General features: G+C 32.1%; 1 protein-coding gene and 1 long non-coding RNA gene across 21 annotated transcripts in view; one reads left to right on the forward strand and one right to left on the reverse strand.

The window, feature by feature from the left end:
* The window catches only part of LOC148227892 (uncharacterized), a 42,479-nt gene extending 20,781 nt beyond the window's left edge, over nucleotides 1-21,698 (reverse strand). For 8 of the 20 annotated variants that reach the window (XM_088200550.1, XM_088200547.1, XM_088200543.1 and 5 more), the window contains exons 1-2: nucleotides 21,598-21,698; nucleotides 21,479-21,551 (exon numbers count right to left, since the gene is read on the reverse strand). The gene's annotated coding sequence lies outside the window, so the exon portion shown is untranslated. Of the gene's footprint in view, nucleotides 1-4,331; nucleotides 4,560-4,623; nucleotides 4,811-21,478 lie in introns of those variants that run through there. The other 12 variants (XM_088200549.1, XM_088200546.1, XM_088200542.1 and 9 more) reach the window with 6 other exon arrangements.
* On the forward strand, nucleotides 7,828-9,532 carry LOC148227893 (uncharacterized). Its single transcript, XR_015811718.1, has 2 exons — nucleotides 7,828-7,920; nucleotides 7,998-9,532. It is a non-coding gene; the product is annotated as an uncharacterized LOC148227893 (long non-coding RNA).
* Nucleotides 21,699-24,004: the final 2,306 nt, after the last annotated feature.

Genomic DNA, 24,004 nt, shown 5'->3' on the forward strand with positions numbered 1-24,004 from the left:
GAATTATTATTGACAGTGGACCAATGTTATCCTGTAATTCCTAAATTAAATTTATAGTAAGGCAATAATCAATTTCGAGTTATTCCCCAATATTTTTTTTTATGTAAAACCATCAAAATTAAGATATCTGCGTAGCAAAAAGTTTATTAATCTTTCTAATGTGTTTTTTTTTGATAAATAAAATACAATCTCACGTTTACGACACTCGACCAGTATTAATGTACAGAAATACTACTACTTTAATATTAACCAGGGATCGCCAAACTTTTTTGTAAAGGTCCGAATAGGAAATATTTAGGCTCGACGGGCCAGAAACTAAATTTAATTGAGTTTAAAAATAAAAATAATTCGAATATATTATGAAATTTGGTATATGTATATCAGTGGCGTGCCGTCCATAAATGCGGTCAATTCAAAACGCCACCAGCATGCACGGTTGATCGACTATAAACACGAGCGAATATAAACACGTGATCGGCTGAGTCGCTCGCCATCAACCGTTCATGCTGGTGGCGTTTTGAATCTACCGCATCTATGGACGGCACGACACTGGTATATATACATATACATACTATAAATACACAAAACATGTGTATATGGTAACAAGCTTTACCCTTGAAAATAATGTAATTGCATTTTTTGACATTAACATTAACATTACATCAAACTGGGGCTTCAAATTCGTCACTTCCTATCATCAAAATTTATTACTAATGCTGATTTGAAATTGTAATTTTATGTACTTCTAAATACTACTGCTAAATATAAATATAAATCCCCAAACATAATTCTAATTTACCATATTCTTCAATTGAAAGATACATTTAGAGTTTATTTTTTTAGAATATTTTAGCGTATATTTAGAATTTGCTTTGCAGATTAATAAAAATAAAGTGAAAGTTTCTCAATTGTACAGATATATGAATTTTTAAAAATCTAAATGTATTCTGAACTTGCATCAAGATTCTAAAAACGTCGCTGTTACTGCAGTTCGAGTTCAGAAAATATATCCACTGCAAAAATGTTGTTTATTTTTCCAAATTTGTTTTATTGCTTTGATTTATTTTACTACTTTTTTGTGTGTTTTAATAAAAACATTTACCATTTTTATATTATTAAATTTTGTTAATTTATTTTTTATATATTTTTTATATACAATATTATTCAGCTTTTGTAAATGTTTTTTATATCAAGTCAGAGGCTTTAAGAAGGAAGCCGGATGGCGACTGTTAATGAATTTCCAGAACGCTTTAAGATCATTAATAATTTGCTTTTAGCAACTTTTGTAATAATTGCGATGACAGGAAATTATCAAAAACTTTCAGCAGACGGATGTCCCGATCTCTTTCATAACTTATGAAAGGCTTGCTTTATTTTTATCAATTAAATGATCTCAGCAGAAAAACCATATAGGATCGAATGCACAATATAGCACCTTATAGAAGACCGATAGGGCAGATTTAACATACACGCACTCGCTCACTCGATTCCGGTCCATATTCAATAAATTAAAATCTACAAAGATTACGAGAAGTGATGTTTAACTTGGGTCGCTATTGTAGCTGATATCCAATATATTTATTAAAGATATGAGAAATATATTAAAAATAAAATTGTATTTTCTGAAATAATGACACAGTTTTTGAAAATAAATTGTTTTGAAAAAAAATGAGTTTTTGCTACACGGCATATGTCATAACGGAAAGAAATGATAACTTAAATAATAATGTAAAATATCATAAGTCGTTATATACAAATGACATAAAAAATAATATTTTAGTGAAAAAATTATATTTGAAGCGAAATACCCATTTTTCTATTAGTGATTATATAGATTTTTTAAATGTAGAAAAATTAATTTAATTAAGCTAGATTTTTATTATTATTTTTTAAGTAGCGCAGCGAGGATTTTAACTGTTTTTTAATGATTTTTTTTAACTACGACTGTTTCGCATTACATATAATATATTAATTTCTTAGCGCGCAGAATAAAGTGCATCTAAAATAGCACGCTATTTTAATTTGCCGCAACAGTTTCATGTTTACTTGCGTAACTATGCATGTTTCCATTGTCAAGCTCAAGAGTTGAACATGACGTCATAGCCTACTTCGCAGAATTTTTAATCATGTTCTTCGGAAACATGCACAAAGCATATGACGATTTTATGAACATTAAATTCGGCGAGACCGTTTCGAATCATTGACTCTTATTCCATAGTCGCAGATTGTAAAATCTGATTCGATAACAATATCGTTCTTAGTATTTACAACAAAGGCACATCCCATTGTCACTCTCACGCATGAGCAAGACTAAAAAAAGTATGTTATTATTCTTAATCTACTAATTTTATTGGTCCTTTAATTAGGATCGTAATCACATTTTTTATTACTAATATCCTCTTCCTCTTGTTTTCCGAATGACCTTTATGTATTGTCGTTTTCCCCTCGAGATAAATCAGTTTAAGTATACGCAACTACGAATTGCAATACCGGTAATTGGAGCAAAAATCAACCTTCGATAATACCAATATTACAAAATGAAATACCGGTAGTACCTACCAATTTTTTTATATTAATTTGCATTATTTTTGGCAAATATAGATGATGTTATAAATATATTTTAAAAAAATATTTTTTTAAATTTACAGTTTTTGTGTGAACCACTATTTAATATAACAACAAAATTAGATCCAGTTTATACAAGTAAATTTACAAAAAATTTCATAATTTAAAAAAAAAATACAAAACTAGAAACGGACACCCGCGGCTTAGCGGCATTCATGTCGTCGTTCGTAAGCGGACACCAGCGTCCTTATGGCATTCAAACGGTTAAAATAAAACAATTAGCCTAATTAATCAAAGCGACGTAATAGGGCACAAAATAATAAATATATGACAACTGATTCGGAATTTAATGCTCTCAAAATATATTGCCTTAATATTGAGTTGAATTAAAAACAGTATTTTAAATTATTTAAAGAAAATACGTACGTAAATATAAAAACAAAACTTTTTAAATTGAGAACTATTAACCGCGGTTGGCACACTGGTCAAAAAATTGTTTCCAAAATAAAATGGTTAGGAATTACTAAATCTTGTTACCGTAATATATTTATAGAAGTATCTCTGAGTAACTAATGAAATAAAATACTGGAAATTGTATCATCAAATTATTTAAAATGGCTTTAGAAAATAAAAAATATATTAGGCATGACATAGATAGTAAAACCATTTTGGGCATGACATAAATTTGGGCACGACTTTGGACTTCTAAAGATTAAAGATAATTAACACAATAAGACAATTATGTTTAGTTTTACATTACTGTAATAAAAACAAATTTATAATCAAACAAAAATATCTACAAATCACAAATTTCAGCGAATTTCGCAACTCTTAATACTTAAGGCTGGTCTCCAAGGGATACTTGGCAGAGATACGAGACTCCGGAATACGATCATCGTAGCAAGAGGAACTGATCTCGCTGCCATGTCTACAATACTCCTGATGATATTCCACGGAACATCATCCCTCCGCCAGCTTCTCCACCACTGCTCGGAGAATAACGTTACTCGTCAATCATAGTACTCGCAATATATATATCATAATCTAATAAATTATTACCAGTTTCCACCAACGTCTAACTTACTGCGAAGTCACACGCCTTTGGTTTAGTAAACCTTAAACTGTGATATCCGAATAATTGGGTTTTGCTAATCACTAAACATGGTGAAACATGTGAGCGGTACTCGAATTATTTTTTCGTTTTTTTATTACCAAATAATTAAAATAATAATATTAATAATGAATATAGGCAATACATAGCTCCTCAATAATTTCCCTAAGAGAAGCCGAGCATCTTTGTACAGCACAACTTTTCAAATCATCTATTCTTAGCCGTTCTAAAATCTAGTCCAGTGATTAATCCAATCTTAATTCAGTGATAGTCAGACTTTTGATCCAAATGCTCAACTTTAACTATGGAAAACTCATCACAATCCGAAAGGATGAAACGGCTGATTTACGTCCTGTCAAATATAAAAAATATTTTTAAAATAATACGGAATACGTGCCTATAGTGCGATTATTACAATCATAATGACACTGATGACCTAAAACTCATCCGGCGGTCGCACAGTAATTGATGGTTAGACGGCAAAAGGAGGGGGCTCGTACGACACCATAACCATAACCCTTTCATAACATTCACTCACACACACAGCAATTAATCGGTGAGTAATCCGACCGCGATAATATTATTGTTTGTCCATCGGCCATCCATCGGAGTTGCATGCATCATGCAGCGACCGCGAGCGGACGGATGATCTTACTTGTAACCCTGGGGGCATTCGCTCGGGATCCAATGAACTTCAAGAAGTGGCGCAATCAGCCAATGAACGCACTCGATTCAAGTGGTCGAAGCAAATTTGAGTAATTTTGGAACTCAATTGTCAGATGTTAACGGCAGATGCGCTCGTGAGGTTGGCGATCCATCGTCTCCTGTTCATGAGTAGAATTGCGCTGTTTAGAATAGTCAGTGCCAATGGTTCTAGCCTTATCTACAAAATGTCAAATGCTACATTTCTTCTACTTTTACAAAAATATTTTATATAAATATAGTACTGATTGCTAATATGGATTATCAACGACACTCTCGCAGGCTAGAAATTGTGTTGCAACTTTTAATTTATCGTCACCTCACGATTTTGTTGTCCATTTAAAGCGCTTTGTAAAAACCGGTTAAAGGTCTTCTTAGCATTTAGGATACATCTTAAAAGACAACGGTTGAAAGAGTCGCTTTTTAGTCATTCTGATACATACGAAAAAAAACCGAAAACTGTGTGTTACAAAAAATGGGTCTAGATATCTACAAAAGTATACATGTCAACAACGATTGGCTTGAAACTACACATTACAGTAGCACTGATTTTTTTAATAATGTTTTTTGCGATCATTAAATTTTTATACATCAATGAAACGAAAAATTGGAATATTATTTACTTGCGCTTGTGGGAGGAAACTGAAGGCGTTTGGAATCTGCGTTGTTTATGACTAAAAAATTCTCGAAAACCAAAAATCAATCTGACAAGGACTCGAATATTCTTCATAACATTATATGAATTAGCAGGGTCGGCGCTAAGAAAGAAAGAAGGCTCGGGCCGCCCTCAAAAACAAGTTTGTAAACATTAGCACAAGATGCTCTATAAATGTGTATTTTAATTTTTTTTTTTTTTAATAAAATAGCGTTTTTTTAATATTGTATATAGGGCTTCCGGTACTGGGGCCCCGGGTACCCGCGGCTTTTTAAGGGAACTGAGAACCAGATTATTTTAACGGATACCCGGTTCTTTTCATTTCAATATACAGGCCCTCGACTTTCGCACAATTCGCTATTTCGCACATTTAAAAAAAAACATTTTTTTTTTTTTTTTTTAAATATAAACATGAGTGAGAGACGGAAAATTTCAGTGTTGATACGAACAAAAAGAAATCAAGGACTCATAAACTTTACACGATTCGAGACAAAGATGAAAATTATTAGACGTTCTGATAGCGGTGAATCTTCTGCATCAATCGGACGTTCGTATGATACAAACAGGTCTACGATATGTTCAATTTTGCAAAATAAAAATATAATTAAGGAATATGTTTAAAATTGTGGAAATTAAAGATATATTTCCACAATCTTAAAAGATATGTTTTCAAAAAAACGTGGATGAAATGGAAAAGTCTTTGTCATCATGGATCGATGACCAACATCAAAAAGATGTCCCTCTGAGTATTTCAATTATTCAAGCAAAAGCTCTTATTTTGAACAAAGATTGAAAGGATAGATTAAAAAAATTAATACGGTTTTTCAAGCAATTAACAGTTGGTTTTACAATGAGGTATTCTTTTCATAATATTAAATTTACTGGAGAATCGGTTGATGCGGATAAAGATGCTGCAAAATAATTTATTTCCTAATTATCCAAAATTATTGAAGATGGAGAATATTTCTCTAGCCAAATATTTAATGTAGATGAGACAGGTTTATTTTGGAAAACTCTTTAACAGTAAAAATATTAATGAAGCCTTTACGCATCTTGACAAATTTTTAAATATTATGGAAGATTGTGATCCCAATGGAGAACGCATATCTCAAGTGCTTAGGGCGATCAATAAAGACATAGCATGTTATAAAATACTATATGAAGAAAAGAAAAATAATAGTGGAAAACAGTTAACTCTTGATAACTTTTCAAAGGAAACACCCGCAAACCCCACTTAAACATGTCTCTTAAACGCCTCTTAAACATATTTTAAAATACACACAATTTCAATTTTTTTTACTTCCCTCTACTTTCGAACATTCAACATTCGCACACATTTCGAAAGTCGAGGGCCGCCTGTAATGTTTAAAAAAAATTAATTAAACATCAGTTACACGATTTTAAAGAAGCAAAATTCTCCATTTTTTTTTCTATTTTGCAAAACCTATTTAGAGATTAGTGAAAACCCTCACGGGAATCTTCCAAGAAGTTTGTTAAAATCACAGCTGCATACAGAGTAGCAAAGTATCGAAAAGGTAAAATGAATTATGATTAAAATTCATAACTCATAATAATAAGTAATATAATTTATAACCAATAGATGTCACTGCAGCTGGGTCCGTTTTTTTAATAATAGTGCATTTATTGACCAAGTGCTAACATTTTTTTTTATTCTCAGCACGTTGAATTTTTGGGCTCTTTCACATTAAATATGTTACCAAGTAAAGCAATTTTCAATTTAACATAAATATTTTTTGTTTGAACCATTTAATAAAAACACTGTTTTACATCAAAAAAATTAAATATAATCTTAAATACTATTGAATTAATTCAAAAATTATCAATTACTGATAATTATAATAAGAGTGAGAGTTCAGACAGAGATTAGATAATAAAACGTAATTATTTTATCCGAATGTTTTGACAGAACCACAAATTGCTGTACACTGAATACAGTATCCTTTGTTCAATCTGTTACTGTATCTTATCTCCAACCTTATTTTTTTATTAAAAATCATTGGTTACTAACGAGCTATAAATATGATAATGCACAACAATTATTTCCTACATTAATTGCTTGTAAAATATTAAAATATGTGAAATGTTGGAGTGGTCCAATTATTTTGTCACACCCCTGTAGATGTTTTTATGTATATTTTAAATTGTAATATATTTTATGCCATAATGACGCATTAGGTTAACCTGTCAGGTCATGATGTTCTTAATTTTAATAAATAAAAAATAGTATAATGTAATAGTAAACAGACATGACACAAAAATAAAAAGAAAATAAACTTAATTTAGTTTAATAATTGTGAGTTACACTAACAAAAAAACAAGATTTCGAGCGCAAAGCGCGATATCGTGAGCGCAAAATCGTAGAGGAGCCTGGAGAGGAGAATGCGAACGTATGTTTTCTACATCAAGGATATTAATCCTTTCAACGCCAAGTGCATGATATGATGCGCAACTAAATCTACTGTCTAACGCAGCGGTTTCCAACCTGGGAGGCGCGCCTCCCAGGGGAGGCGCGGACTATTGCCAGGGGAGGCGCCAACATTTTTTAATGAATTATTTTTTATACCATAATATCTACAAATGAATAAAACTTGATATATTAACGTAACAGTGAAAATTCAGTGCATGAATGTTAATTTTTTTACATTTACATATATTTAATTCCTATTAAAAAAATTATCTGGAGCGGAGAAATTTAAAAATGGCGCGTTTGCAAACGCTCTGTTTCGGTAATACACAAAACGACCGCTAGTTGCATAAAACAATAACCTCAAATTTAAATGTCACTCGTGTCAACTGAAGCGTGTCGGCAGGGCGTGATATTGTTTTTTTTAATTGTTTCTGACGTGATTTCTTCTTGAAAATAATCGTTAGTATATTTTAAACTTCATTTTTTTTATTTAAACTATCATTGATTTTAATTTATATCAATAAAATATTTTTTAGACGAATGGATAAATTTTTGAGTGGTTACAAGAGAAAAGTCAACAATAATGAAGATACTGATGCTGATACTAGTGGGAATAAAATCAAAAAAGTACAAGGAAGTAAAGCTCCCAAGAAAAGACAATACAGTTCATCCTATTTATCATTAGGATTCACCAATGTGTTTGTTGTGTTCGAAAGTTTTGGCTTCAGATAGTATGAGACCAGTCAAATTAAAACGGCACCATGAAACTCTACATTCTGAATACGTTGATAAGTCCATAGAATATTTTGAAAGAAAATTGGATGAGCTTAATAATCAAAAGCAAACGTTCAAAAATATTCTTTCTGTATCACCAAATGCATTATTGGCTTCGTACCATGTCTCTTACCGAATCGCAAAATGTAAGAAACCACATACAATAGGAGAAACTCTAATTTTACCAGCAGCTATTGATATGGTTCGAATAATGTTCGGCGAATCATATGCAAAACAGTTGCAACAAATTCCGCTTGCTGATAATACAGTCGGAAGAAGAATCAATGATATATCTGAAGATATTTGCGATCAATTAGTTTCTCGGCTGCGTACTTCGAAATTCGCCATACAAGTAGATGAGGCAACCGATATAGCTAAAGATGCCCATTTAATTGCATATGTTCGATATGTTGTGGAAAATAATATATTAGAAGATATATTATTTTGCAAACCCATTCCTGGAAAGACCACATCCATTGAACTTTTTAATATAATGGATAGTTTTTTTAAAGAAAACGACATAACGTGGAGTAATTGTATTAGACTGTGTACTGACGGAGCTCACTCAATGTCCGGACACAAAGCAGGTCGTCAAGCATTAGTTAAAAAGAAAGCACCACATGCTATCTGGACGCACTGTATGCTTCACAGAGCAGCTCTAGTGTCAAAAAATATGAGCGAGGAACTTAACAACATTTTTACAAAAATTATAAACTACATTAAGAACAGTCCTTTGAGATCTAGGCTGTTTGCAAAGTTGTGTGTAGATATGGAAGCTAATTATACCTCACTTCTGTATTATTGTGAAGTTCGCTGGCTATCTCGTGCAAAAGCGATTCAAAGGGTATTTGAACTCAAAGAAGAAATAACAGCCTTTCTCGAAGAAAATCACCACGAAGAGGCACATTTGTGGACGAACGATAATTTCCTTGTTAAACTTGCCTATTTAGTTGAAATTTTTGGAAAATTGAGCAGTTTGAATAAATCAATGCAGGGATCACAAATGCATCCACTTGTTCAAAAAGACAAAGTAAAAGCTTTCATTAAAAAGTTGAAGTTATGGAAGTCAAATTTACAAAAGAATGAGTTGGACATGTTTTCACTGTCAAAAGATTTCTGGGCCACAGCCAATATTGAAACAAGCAAGAATCTTTTTATTGAACACTTGGATGGTCTAGTGCTGCATTTTTCAAATTATTTTAAAGACCTTGATTTCTCAAAGTTTTTGTGGGTACAGAATCCATTTATCGACGATGAAAACGACAAATTTGAGCTGACAACCATTGAAAAGGAAAAACTTATAGAGTTATCATGCGATAGCCTACTAAAACAAAAGTTTCAAAATGAAACCTTAATTCAATTTTGGATGAATCTTAAAGGAGAGTATGAATCTTTGTATTGCAAAGCAATGCAAGTGCTTCTACCGTTTGTAACGTCGTATTTATGCGAAACGGGCTTTTCGGCACTGGCTGCAATGAAAACTAAATATCGCAACAGGTTAGTAGTCGAAAAAGAGATACGAGTGGCACTCTCCACATTGCCCCCAAGATTTGATAAGCTTTGTGCTAATAAACAACAACAACCGTCGCATTAAAATTTTATGCGATAGATGTAGTTGGTTTAATTGTTTAAAAAAACTTATATATAAAAATAAATATACACGTATGTGTATGTTATAACTAAACCTTGTTATTATTCTGTTAATTGTGGTTTTCAGTTTATTTTTGTAATAAAGTTTTTATTATTTAAAACGTGTCTATATTATTTAATCTATTAAAAAAATAAAAGGTAAGGGAGGCGCGGAAAAAATTTTTTTTTTTGGGGAGGCGTAGTAACAAAAAGGTTGGAAACCGCTGGTCTAACGTCAAGCGCATGATATGATGCGCTCTTTAAAACCTTCGTTTTTTAAAGAAACGGAAAGGTAAAAGTTGGCAATATATGTTTTAAAAATCAGTTTGAGTTCCTAGTGAACGATTTCAGTGATTTTATTTATAGAATTTGCGATGAAACAGTGGTATATATAATTATAAATCACGCCTTAATTTTAGTCGTTTGTATTTCGCGCGCGGTTTCGATCGTGCTTCTTTAGGCCACTTTTAGGGTTAGCACAAACGCATCGCGGAAATTCGTTTTTTTATACTTTAATTTATGAATCGAAATTAAATTATGTCATCAATATTTCAGTGATAATTGTGATTTGTAAATACTTGTGAATATATTTATACGTTATTTCGACTGTTTTAATATTGTCAACTGTTTTTGTGATTGGTTTTTATTGTTTGTAATAATTAAATAATAATAATTACTATTAAATACTTATTAATACATATAAATAAGATTTAATTAATAAAATATCAATATTAACTCTTAGTAAATATTAAATAATAATAATAATAACAAAAACGATTCCTTGTCGTAGAATCATTTTATTTTACTTGTTCTATTATTTTATAATTTATTTGTAATATGTTTATTTATTTACATTAAATTAATACCATCGTGTCCTAACAGGTTACCCCAATGCGTCACGATGGTCGAAAAGTTTATTATTTATTGTATATATATGTGTGTGTGTGTGTAATATATATTACATATTCCGCCTGGAGTGTAGATATGTTGCACTCTTGCCGGTCCCAAGCCCGGATAAAGGAGGAGGGTTTCTATCATGGAGCAAACCAACCAACGTGGATAAATCCAAATAGTTATGAAAAAATCACAAAGAAATAATAAATCCGCCCCGATTCATAATGACCTAGACCAGGGGTCGGCAAAGTGCGGCTCCGGAGCCGCATGCGGCTCTTTGGCTCCTTGAGTGCGGCTCTGGCACAAATATCCACGGGCTTGGGCACTAATTCTGGTCAAGTGTCTTTTCCATGCAACGTTGAATGTGTGCGTGAGCGTTGACGTAGAACCTGTTTTGTCCGGTAGGGGCGCAACGCAGCGTAGTAGTATGACAGCTGTCAATCTGCGTATTTGGCGGCTACAGAAAAGCCGGCCAAAAGTATGACCGGTGTCAGAAAAGGGTTTGTTGTCGTTTTGAAAGAAAAAAATAATCACGAGATATTGGTTTATCATTGCATTATTCACCAAGAAGCACTTTGTGCGCAGACATTTCCGAAAGAAATTAGTAAAGTTATGGGATTAGTGATCACGATCATCAACTCCATTGTAGCTAAAGCTCTTAATCATCGTCAATTCAAAGAATTTTTAGTTAAAATGGAGAGTGAGTACGCTGATCTTCTGCTTCATAACAAGGTTCGATGGGTATCAAGAGGGAACGTTTTAAAACGTTTCGCGTCCCTATTGCCAGAAATTAAAGCATTTCTCCTTGAGAAGGGTGTTCACTATCCAGAACTTACAGACAATCAGTGGATCCAAAACTTTCATTTCATGATCGTGTCATCTAAATCAGCATAACCGTAAACCTCAAGGGAAAGGAAATACAATTTTTTCGATGCTAGAAGAAGTCACTTTATTCGAAAACAAATTATCCTTTTTTGCTCAAGATTTTGAAAGGGAAACATTGTTTCACTTTCCGAGCCTGCTGAAGTATCGCCAAGAAAATAATTCCGCTTTTGATAAACACCATTTCAAAACAACAATTTTAAATATGAAGGAAGCATTTCTCATTAGTTTTCAGGAGCTTAAAAACAGCAAAGCGACTTTAGCATTCGTCAAAACTCCTCTTAATGCTATAATAACTTTTTTTTTTAATTTTATCCTTTTGGCATTGACATTGTAACTTTGAAATACAATTGCAGGATTTAAAAAACATGTAAATATGGAGCTCCAAATTTCCACGTCTTTGTATTGATTTGGAAATATTGGAGAAGAACGAATGTGATCTTAGTTCACAACACAAGTGGTCTGCTTTGAAAGACCTGAAGAATGAAGTCATGATCATTTTCAACGTCTGGAATAGTATTCCCGACTCTTACGATCAGCTGAAAAAACTTGCGTTTGCTGTTCTTTCCCTTTTTGGTTCTACATATTCATGCGAACAATCCTTTTTAAGCATGAACTTTATCAATAGTAAACTGAGTAGTTGTCTTATTGATGAGAACCTGGAATCATGCCTAAAATTAAAAACGACAACATATATACCTGACTTAATGAAACTTTCCAAGGAGATGCAAGTACATTGTTTGCATTAAGTGTTTGTCAGTCATTGTCATGATTTACATTTATGGATACCTTACTTTCATATTATTGTTTATCAACGAATAAATCTTTATTAAGTGTGAAATCAAGTTTTATTCAGTATACCCGTAATTTAATGAATGTCTAAAATTATAATAAATGTTTACTAAATTAAAAAGCAGATTTGGCTCTTAGAACGATTTTGATTCGTTGTAATGTACATATTTGGCTCTTCGGCCAATAAGTTTGCCGACCACTGACCTAGACGATCGAAATCTAAAAAAACGATTGGACTTCAATTTTGGAAGCTGGAATGTGCAATATTACAACCAGGAAAAATGCAAACAATAGCGGAAGAAATACTAAAACTCAAGATATATCTAGAAGCCCTACAAGAAATTAGGTGGAAAGGCCAAAACCGATCACCGGTTGTAGCGCCGTGGAAGAAGAAGAAGAATATGTATATATTATAAATTATACTTATAATTATATATAGTTAAATGTAACATCGTATCTTGCTATCAAGTTTTATTATTTATTATTTTTATATATAAAGAAATATGACAACCTTCAACAACAACCAATTGCAAACACCATTGATCAAAAACAAACGGTTTGGTTATTAGGGTTATTTTTGTGTACGATATATGTGATTTTGTATGCATCAAAGAAATCTTGTCGATTTGTAAATTTTTATAACAGGATGTAGGTCAGACGAAGAAAAAATGCGTTGCAGATTTATATATTAAAATTGTCTCAGTGTGAGCATGACCCTGCTTGTCGTTCGCTTGTATAGTGCCGCGCGCGTGCATGTGTGTGTAGGTGTGTGCACGCGAGCCAACACGCGGACCGACCAATTGATTTAGTTTTGTTCACTTCATATTTCCAACAATACGACTAAAAATGTTTGTTTATTGATATAATTAGAATGTTTAAATCGTGTTAATCATACATATATAATTTTAAAATATTATATAAAAATTGAGTATTTTGGCTGTAATGATGTGTTAAACAGAGTAAGTAGCCAAAAAATTATATCGCTAAAAACGCATGGCGTACAGCGAGTAATTAAGAATTTACCGGTCGGCGGTCTAAGGGTTAATAACTCACTCCAAGACCGCAACAAGCCGTTCAACGAATACTTACAAAACATAATAGGAAGTGGAACAATTCATTAAAATTATGTATCAAGTTCAAAATAACATTATACACTATCTCTACTTAAATCCACAAATACCACAAGTATGCATAAACAAAAGTGCAATGTCGTCAATTATAATTCCTGAAAGTATGAATCATTACCAATCGCCGGAATAAAGGACTTCTGCAAACGATAAAGATTATCATATATGCTTCTGAACACACGATTGAAATTCTTGTCGCGGTACTCACGTGCTATGACGATTGTAATTACACGTATAAACAGCAAGCAAAAAAATGTCAGCATGCTATAATTTCCGGCCAAAAAAATGATATGACAAATTTGATCGCAGCCGAAGCGACGCAAAACTTATAAACATCTGTTTATTTTATTGAGTCGCACAAGAAAATAATAATTACAACTAGATAGTGGTTTGTGGATGCAGAAAACCACATCCTAAATAAGCCATTGTCTTTAAAGAAATCGGGAAAACTCGATATAAAATAGTCATTAATTTAAAGATTAAGTCGTGTGTGGTTTAATTTTGAAATGCATGAATAATAGTATATTATTATAAAGACATGTGTTTAACAAGTGCCTCGTATGAGTCTAAAATTATGATAATAATGTCATAAGATCATCACTATATTCAGCTTCCGCATGGTGAATTATAATCTATGCGATAACTCGAGATTTATATTTAATAAATTAATATTAGAAAAAAATGTAAACTTGTTAAAAATGCCTTTCAACCCACAATATAATTATTCAAATTATTATTTAATATTACATATACACAATATTTTTTAGTAATTTTAGGGTCCAGCTTAACGGTTTTTTGCTATATGCATCGTTTTGTCATTTAACTCCCGAGTTAAAACAATATGTGAATATTAGACACCTTTTAATCATGAATTGTATTTGAACCAAAACACGGCAAAAATTATATTTTATGATTATTATACAATAAGACATAAATAACGCGTAATTTAGTGATTTAAATGTTTAGAGAACAATAATTGGAGTATTTAATTACTTTCACTCTTTATTTTTGTAATCCTTTCAAAATTAAAATAAATTATTATTTATGACCAAAAGGCTTCAGTAATGAACAAAACAAAGCACAAAGGTCAATAACATCTAGAACCGCAGTAAGATATTTTGCATGTTGTATGCGTTCGCGAACGCTGTCTTACGACGTCCGGAAATGTTTGTCGTTTGACAGTCAGTCGGCTCCAACGCCGCCGGTCTCACCAAATATATACTTAAAAACACAAGCACACACGTTTTTGAATTCAAATCTCTATACTAACCAGACCACCCGATAATCAACAGATATAATATAATAAAATATTATGAAACTGGTTTTCTTTTTGAACTATTGCCTGCATAAAAACAGTGAAGATTTTCAACCACTTGCGCCATTAGTTATAATAACGACTACTTAAACTACAAAAATAGAAATCTCTCGTACTACAAAAAGTATCAACTCGTTACAGAAACAGACTTCACACATCATATGTACCACAAAATACCATCATCAACAATGGAAATATTACATAAACACCTAATAGCAGAATCCAAAGACGTCAACCACCATTTTCAAGTCCACAAGTTGCGCGCCAGATAATACGTTCGACCCTGCGTCTATTACCATTGTTCTTCGAACTCAACTTGGGCGATGTTTTATCTTAAGGCGTGAACACATTTTAGAAGTGTGTTCAAGAAGCAATGCAAGCTTACAACTTGACACACCAGCGAAGACTCTACTGTATTTCAATACTGTAATTAATTTCAATACTTAAAAATATGGTCTATTTCCTATTTGGTTGCAACGTCACACAACTTCGGCCGCAAAAGCCCAATAAAATTACATTAAAATTTTATAAGGCGGTATAGATTGATAATCTCTCAGATAAAATATTAAATTAAAGTTAGCTTTTTTGAACAAAATAAAACGGCGTTCACATTAATACTTTTTATATCAATATTACGACTTACAATAAGTGAGAATCGAATGAAGCATATCCAAATTTTTAAAAATGAGCAATAAGAGAGTGCAAAAAACAATTATCACTTCTCGGAAATCAAAAGCAATACAATCGTGCCGTCGCCGTGGTAGTGGGTACGCTCGGTAATCTACCGTTCGTACTACGACTTTTATAATAATATTATAAATTAAATGAGGAACATATAAACCAAATTTCGACCAATAGAAGAGCGCGAAAAACAATTATCCCTTCTCAGAAGTCAAAAATCCACGTCAAAAGCAATAAAATCGTGCCGCCGCCATCGCAGCGGGAACGCTCGTTACCGAGCGTTCCCACTGCGACGGCGCCGACACGATTTTATTGCTTTTGACGTGAATTTTTGACTTCTGAGAAGTGATAATTGTTTTTGCGCTCTCCTATTGACCAAAATTCGGTTTGAATACTCTGACCAATACTCTCATATCAGAAGTCGTAGTAATATCGGTAAGGATAGCAATCATATTTTTTTTTTAAATAGTGGAATATCGAAATGCAGACAAACTATGAAGCAATATTCGAGATTCAACGTATGTCTGTACTTCTTCTTCCGCTTATTTTCCCCGAGAGATGAGTTGGCTTAGTTTGTTTGACTTGACCCAATGCTAGTTCTAAAACTGTAAAACTGTTTTAAGATTTTCATTAGGTTAGATTTGGGTTTGACAGCAAATGAACGTTTCGCAACTGTCAAATTGAGTTTTACAGACATTGTAAAAATATATATCTACTATTGAAAATGTACTTTGAATTCACTAGTGATATACATTCACTGTAACATTTATACAATAACATGGAAAAGTATAAATCTAAGTTTTACAGCACCTGCAATATTATATTTTCACTAGTAAAAATATATATCTACCAGTGAAAATGTATTGATGTATGATTTGAGCTGAAGTGACATATTTTAAAAAATACTGTTTTTTTAGATTTTTTTAAGGATTAACCCAAGAATTTTCGGTTTAGAATCAGAGACGAAAACGTTAATTTTACACCATGAAATTAAAGTGGATAACACAGCACAATTATCACGCTGCTTAGGAATTTAAATCTACCATAACTACGCAATGGACCGAGGTTGATTGTGAAAGCCTTGAAAGCCTATGTAATTAAGACAAACCCATTTGCCTTTTCACTTCATGTGAAAACGACTTTAATTTACAATTCACAATAAAAATAAACGATTGCTAAATTTGAGATATGAATGCTTCTCTCATAGCATCGTGGTCAAGTGAGAATACGAATAACTAGGAATAGGCCGCAGGTAAAGGTAAATATATTCATAAACTGAGAGCTACATTAATGTAGCTACAGTTACATATAGATAGCATAAGAGAAATTAGCTCATTGTCTAAAAATACACATCTAGTCACTACAAAATTTTCACCACAAAGACATCGTAATACAAGTTTCCATTGATTGTGGTTCCAAACTACAAATAAACCCATAAAACACTTCCTATCATATTATCACATTTTCTAATGACGTTTATTTTGAAATGCTGAGCTGTTTTTCTTATTACGTGAATAGATATTAGCTGCATCTAATAATAAAGTCGAGAGACATGCTTCGCTTGAACAGTTTGGAATGAAAGTACGTTCCGAGAAATGTAAGGTTTCGATCGGTGTGACTCATTGGAAAGGACTCTCACCCGTTGAAAGTTTGAAGTCCATAATACCGCGACACACTAACACACTTAATCATGCCAAATTTCAATCAATAATAAAGTAAACAATCAATAAAAATATTGCTAAAATATAGTAGTTGCACAATCAGATGATAAGTGATTTCTCGGTGACAATATTTAGCTTTATATTTCGTACAAGAAATCCAATAAAAAAAGGTGTTGAGGACTGAACTCTTCCAGAGCGACAATCCTGAGGACTATTTTAAGTCACTTCCATTGTGTACTGTCGAGGGGCTGGTCACTGACTCCAGAACGGTTCGATTTGCGATGCAGCATTGCAATACAAACGAGTATTTTGAGAACCACCCACGCCAGCAAGGACCAGCTGGTTCGAAGCGACATATTCTGCAGTAATATTCGCAAGTGCTCAGCAGAAATTATCGGAAAAAATAAAACTCGTGACAGCTTGTCTAGTTTTTCTCATTGTATCGAAGGTCGTCAGCTTCCACCGAGATTATTACGGCCGTAGAAGGCAGTTTTTAGATTACTCGAATAAGATTACGTATCGCTCTAGTACTTGACGCATTTGGCTTTTAAAATACAATCTTTGATTGTGCATTTTACCTAAATTCAAAAATATTACTTCAACGCACAAGATTTTCTAATTTCATTCGCATGGAATTAAGAATGTTACTACTAGGCCAGATATGTATCCTTTAATTATTTCAATAAATAATTTAGACCAGGCATGGAATTGTCACCCTCGGTGGATAATAGTATATCTTTCAGATAATATTTCCAATATTCTTAAATATATAAAAATGTCTGAAACTTAATTATAATACATACAAAGATATGCCAACGATGGATGATTCATAAAAATAATTATTTTTTATCTATAAAATTATTTACATGTTTTTATCAATTTTGTAAGCGAAAATTAAAATGATAGCAGTTTACTCTCATTAGCAATACAGTGTTTTATAAATATGTTTTTAAATCACCATGTTTATAACTTATATTGATAAGTTCATTCAACATTAAAGTATAATGGAAACATCAGTTATAAACTCAACAGAAAATATATTCCTATGGTTTCAAAAAACTTCGTTAGATTAGTTTTATGAAAAAAATATCTAGTTTATGTAGTTAAAAATCGATGCCCAACCATATATATGTATATGTTTTTATACCCTATACCAGGGGTTGGCAAATTCCTTTTGTAAAAGGCCAGATCGTAAATATTTTAGGCTCGGCAGGCCAGAGAGAAAAATTAAAGTCTCAAAAAAATTTCTTTATAAATTATAATTTTGGCATCTTCTTGGCTTTGGCATTATTATCTATTATGAATTTTGGCATCCATCGTAATTTGCTCAAAATACGTGTCTCTAGTAATAAGCTTTGCTAATGTATGTGCTACACTTATTTTTGAGATAACATTCTAACAAACTATCATATACATCAAAATTTATTGCAAATGGTCATCTGTTAATGATGACCTGAAATTGAAATTTTATGTACTTCATCACAATGCAGATTAATCACTTCCAAATGAAGATGAAGTAATGCTACAATCAATAGGATTTTTAAAATTTGAAACATATTGTGCACAAAAACGCTGCTAGAGCTAAGAAAATATATCAGCCGCAATTTTTTATGGGAATAGAAATTTAACTTATTTTCAAAATTTTGACACCATAGGAAACACATAAAACAGCCTAACATAAGCAGTGACTCAATCAGCGTCAGTTGTCGTCGAAATGACCACAGTTAAAGTTTCATATATAAACCCTTTTTTTAATTGTAGTTTTAAATTAAATTCGTTCATAAATCCTACAATTGTAGCAAAAGCTAATTTCCAATAAAAAAATATCGCTCCTATATGTTAAAAAAAACTTTATCATGACTGAGTTATTTAACTGTTGTATGGTAAAGGAAGTCGTGATATTCGGCTTCCAATTCTGATAAAAAAAATTCTCGGAACTGACGACGATTAAGTTCACCGCTGACACAACTGGTTCAATAACACATGATAAATTGAGATGTTGTCCACAAAGTACCTACTGGCGAATAATACATTGAATGATTACAGGCTTCGAACACCCTGCATTTTTACAGGCCCATTCTGCGCATATTTTTACCACAATTTAATCGATTTCACTTTTGATTGTACATTGTCAACGTTTTCTCAACTTCATTGAAATATTTTTGTGTGTTGCTGTTCTATGCAGACCATTACAAATCATTGACTCTTTGAATTTGTAAGGCTAGTGGTTCTTAGTGGGTTCGCTGTGGACGCTAAGTACTTTCCATTTTTAATTGAATGTGGTGCAAACCAATAACTTTCTTTTGCATATGCCTCTAAAAATGGTTACTTATTGCAAATATTTCAAGTAAACCTTCAATTATACAAATCATTCGCTATTTCGCAAAGTGCATTTGTTATAATTTGACATAGAGCGTCTTAGGAAAACCTAGATTTAAATCAATGAAGATCTTTCATTTGCCTTGCTAATAAATTGGCTATTGATGTTACTCACAATGTGCTCAACCCAACAAGCAACTTTTCTAACCAAAAGGCTGCAAAAATCGTACACGATTCATCAATTTATTTTATTAATTATTAAATTAGATGTCCGTGAACCGACTAGTTACTGTCTCTTTTTTTTCATTTTTGCTAAAACTTTATTATTTATTAAAAAATATCATAAAATCGCTCACTGCACAATTCGTTATTTACTGTAGGTTTTGAAGATATAAATATCTGCTATCAAAAAGCTATTTTATAAAACTAAACTAACATTTTTATTATATTTTTTACACACTTCTTTGAATGACATAAATATGGTTTTTAATAGCTCACCAATGAATAATATTTTTTAAAACGAGGGTAACGACACAGGATATGTTTTTGTAAAAAAATCGGTGATGTTCATAGAATTTTTGTAGGATGTGTGCTACTTAACATATTATATATCACTAATATTTTTAATTTTGTCGTACAAAATATTAAATTAAAGTTAGCTTTTTTGAACGAAATTAAACGGCAAATTATGAGTGAAAAATATCTATAGATATTGATTGAGTTCAGTTCAATACTCAGGAGGCAATTATAATATTTATGAATATTGAATGAAGCATGTAAAAAGCAATAAAATCGTACAGTCAACTTGGTAATGGGTACGCTCAGTAATCAAGCGTTCATACTATGACTTTTATAATAATATTGCAAATAATAAATTTAACTGTTTTTTTAGATTTTCTTTGAAGGATAACCCGAGAATTTCAGCTTTTTCTAGCTTTTTTAGTATTAATTAAATTACATGCATTTTTCTGGCTAAATTCAAGGGGTGTTGAATTTGGCCAGAAAAGGGGTTGTTTATTTTAGATTTTCTTAAGGGATAACCTGAGAATTTCTTTTTCAGCTTTTTCCAGGGGGGTGTGGTAAAATTTGGCCTTTTTTTAAATTTCAATTTCATTAAAATTCATAATATTTCATTAAATGCCAAATTTAAGAGGGGGAATGCCCCACATCTTCCCCTCCCTTAAATTATGTCCCTGTTGTCGCGTACCAATTAAAACGACATGTACATCACAGGAAGGAGATTTTATTTTGCTTTTCACTACTGTGGACCCTTAAGGTTAATCTAGCTTTAATTCGCCATGAAGATACCGGTTGTGAATCCTTGTTGTAAATGAATAAAATTGATTAAATTGATATTGTGAGTCGTTTTAACGCTATAAGTTAACGCTAAAAGTTAACGCCTAATTGTAATATTTAGCATATGGGCAATTTTTGGCACAAATCTCCGATTTAAAAAGTCGTTTGGAACAATTGTTTCACAAATTGTGAATTAGCATTAAAACGCGCGCGCGTCATTTGCACTTGGACTTTGACTAACGGAGCCATTCAGTATAGGTATAGGACTATGCATTATTATTACGTATCATTCATGATTTATCTTCGTGAGAATCGACTTAAAACGACTAACAAATGACGTTCGGTATTACCCCCTCCCTATTTTATTATCCATCAAAACGGACATGCGGGTCATTTTTAAATTAAGCTTTTATAAACAACTATGAACTAATGACCTGATAATAAATACCTCTATAATTGAATCCCGTATTTCAAGATAAAACATTAGCATTACTCATACTAATAATCAAATATATTATCTAAAAATATGTTTACTGAAGATATGTTTGTTTATATATTGTAGATAGCAAAACGTAGCAAACATGTTCCCTTTGTTCGATAAATAAACACAAAGATGCAAATGTAAATATTGAATTATATGTACTTACAGTTCGGAGATGCAATAAAGAGCTTCAATTGATGCTCCTTGTTGACACTAATTAGCATAGTCTTGTGGAAAAACTAAAGTAACTCCCGCATTTTGGCGTCCAACGGGTTGTTTGATCGCGTTTCGTTCGATCAGTCAGTCGAATGAATAAACAACAAAGAATGACGCTTCGAACGCTCTGGACGTTTCTGACGCGACTGCGACAGCTTTCGCGACGAACTGACCCAAACACGTCAGCCGTGCGTTCATGGCCACTGTTTACGGCCGTTATGGCCAATAATAATAAAAATTGTATTTTCTCAAAAATTATATTTTTATTAATTACATTCATTGTAATATTTATACATCGCATGTAAATAAACAATGATAAGTATATGGAAAAGTCGAAATCATATCATTTTACTAGCGCCTGCCAGATAAATTATATTTATACTGGTATAAATACATATGTATATGTATATGTATATCAACCGGTGAAAATATATTCCGATATGATTTCACTGAAACGATATTTTTAAGATTGGGTGAAGATTAACTAATTTTAAACTAATATTGGTTACAATAAAAATAGTATTTAAAACTAAATTTATTAAAAAGATTCTAATGGAATAATTTCGCAAAATAATCCTACTTTTTTAACATTTGTACACTCTTGGTGTAATACACTACGTCGAAGAGTCGGAGAAGAATATCTAGCTGATTGCGTAGTACCCAAAGTCAAATTAGTGGCGGAAGCGTTATGGTCTGGAGTTGCACGACAGAAACAACGGTAGGAAATCTGTACACTTGAGAAGGTAGGATGAATAGTGACATTTAAGGTCGATTTACAGATCAGTATCGCGACAGTGCCATGGCAATCAGTGTAGTCGCCGTCACCGTACAGTGAATATCAGATTAGTTTCCGATGATATTTTTGTTATCTCGACCGGACAGTACTTCCCCTCTCCACAAAAATATCTAGCTGAACATGCTTTAAAAGCATTTGCTGATCAAAACCAACAGACGACATTAACATTATTTTCAAAATACAGTTGCAAATTCATAAAACGAGTAAACCTAACTTGATTACTTTTCGATAATATTTTTTTTATCACGGCCGTGATTTTTATTAGATATTATTTTTTTAGTTTTCGTGTCTGATGCATAGAAGTCGTTGCACAGTTAACTTCCTTTTGTACAGAATCAAACAATATCCTCTTTACACATCAGATGCATTATTTTATTATTTATAACTAGTTCATCAAACATAGGCATAATTTGAAGGGCAAATAATCGACTTGCTTTTAATCAATTGATTAATTCAATTTCAATGGCAAATGAAAAAGTTTTATCGCGCTGTGAAACTTTAAAAGTCGGAAGGGCAAGCAAAAAAATTGTATGTTAAAGAAGGCTCGGCAAAACTACACCAATAGCGTCTAAAATTGAGGGTTTTACTAAATCTAATCCCATTCGGTATGAAACTTTTCATTTAGCAATTCTGTTCGAAAGGATATATGATAGTTTAATCATATGAGATTTACTTGTATTTAAATTATTTCTAATTGAAATATATTCCTGGTTAAAGAAATCGGTGTCTTCGTTTACCAATCTAGGATGAACAGGAGGTTTTTAGATAATGAAGGTTTCGTCGAATTATTTGAGAACATTCGATGACAATTGACGCATTTGAGAAGAAATACTCCATCACGTATGATATTCGTATATCCATATTTTATAAAAGCAGAATTATATATTAAAATAAATAAAAAATAAATTTTAGCTAATAAGAAGAAAATAATCCAAACAAATTATAATAACATAATGTCAAACAAACCACGTTTGCGCTGTTTTCTTTGGCTTCGTTCCAGCAAGACTATCACTTTCTAATGAAGTAGAAGAAGAAGACTGGCAGTTCATCTTCAATTTTCAAAAAGTCCCTTTGAAAAATTGAGAGACAGTTTTCTGTCAATTGATATATTAAAAATTCGCACTACAATAGTACATCGTCATTCTTTTTGTGAATACATTGTTTAAGTATACAGATGTATACGAGGGAGAAGCGATACATGCGCATAAGAATATTTGTTATCTCGCTCGTTCTTGTTGAAGCGGCAGTGCTCATTTCAAGGTTTTTCGTAGTTACATCCGGCTACAAAAATAACTATTTCGGCCCATTTCGCACAAAATAAATAAAAACAACGTATTTTGGCGACGGGCAATTAGACACTGATTGAGCCGCTGCAGTAGTGTTTTATTGAACGATTTGAAATCACAGTTACATGTTGTTTATAAATATAAAGGGCGCGAGCCCGCAACCACGTACGAGCTAGCCGTAGGTTCCCAGTCGAGAGAAAAATCCGTTACGCCAGTGCAACCAGAGTGCCGGCAAGATTTGGCCATAACAAAATCTAAATTATTATATATATATATATATATATATATATATATATATATATATATATATATATATATATATATATATATATATATTGGAATATATTGTGGCGACAGGTAACAATAAGTTGTTACAATTCCCGTACGATATATA

This window comes from Plectrocnemia conspersa, unplaced genomic scaffold (genome assembly GCF_051122295.1).
Source record: "Plectrocnemia conspersa isolate PC_06_02 unplaced genomic scaffold, ASM5112229v1 ptg000012l, whole genome shotgun sequence".
Lineage (NCBI taxonomy): Eukaryota > Metazoa > Arthropoda > Insecta > Trichoptera > Polycentropodidae > Plectrocnemia > Plectrocnemia conspersa.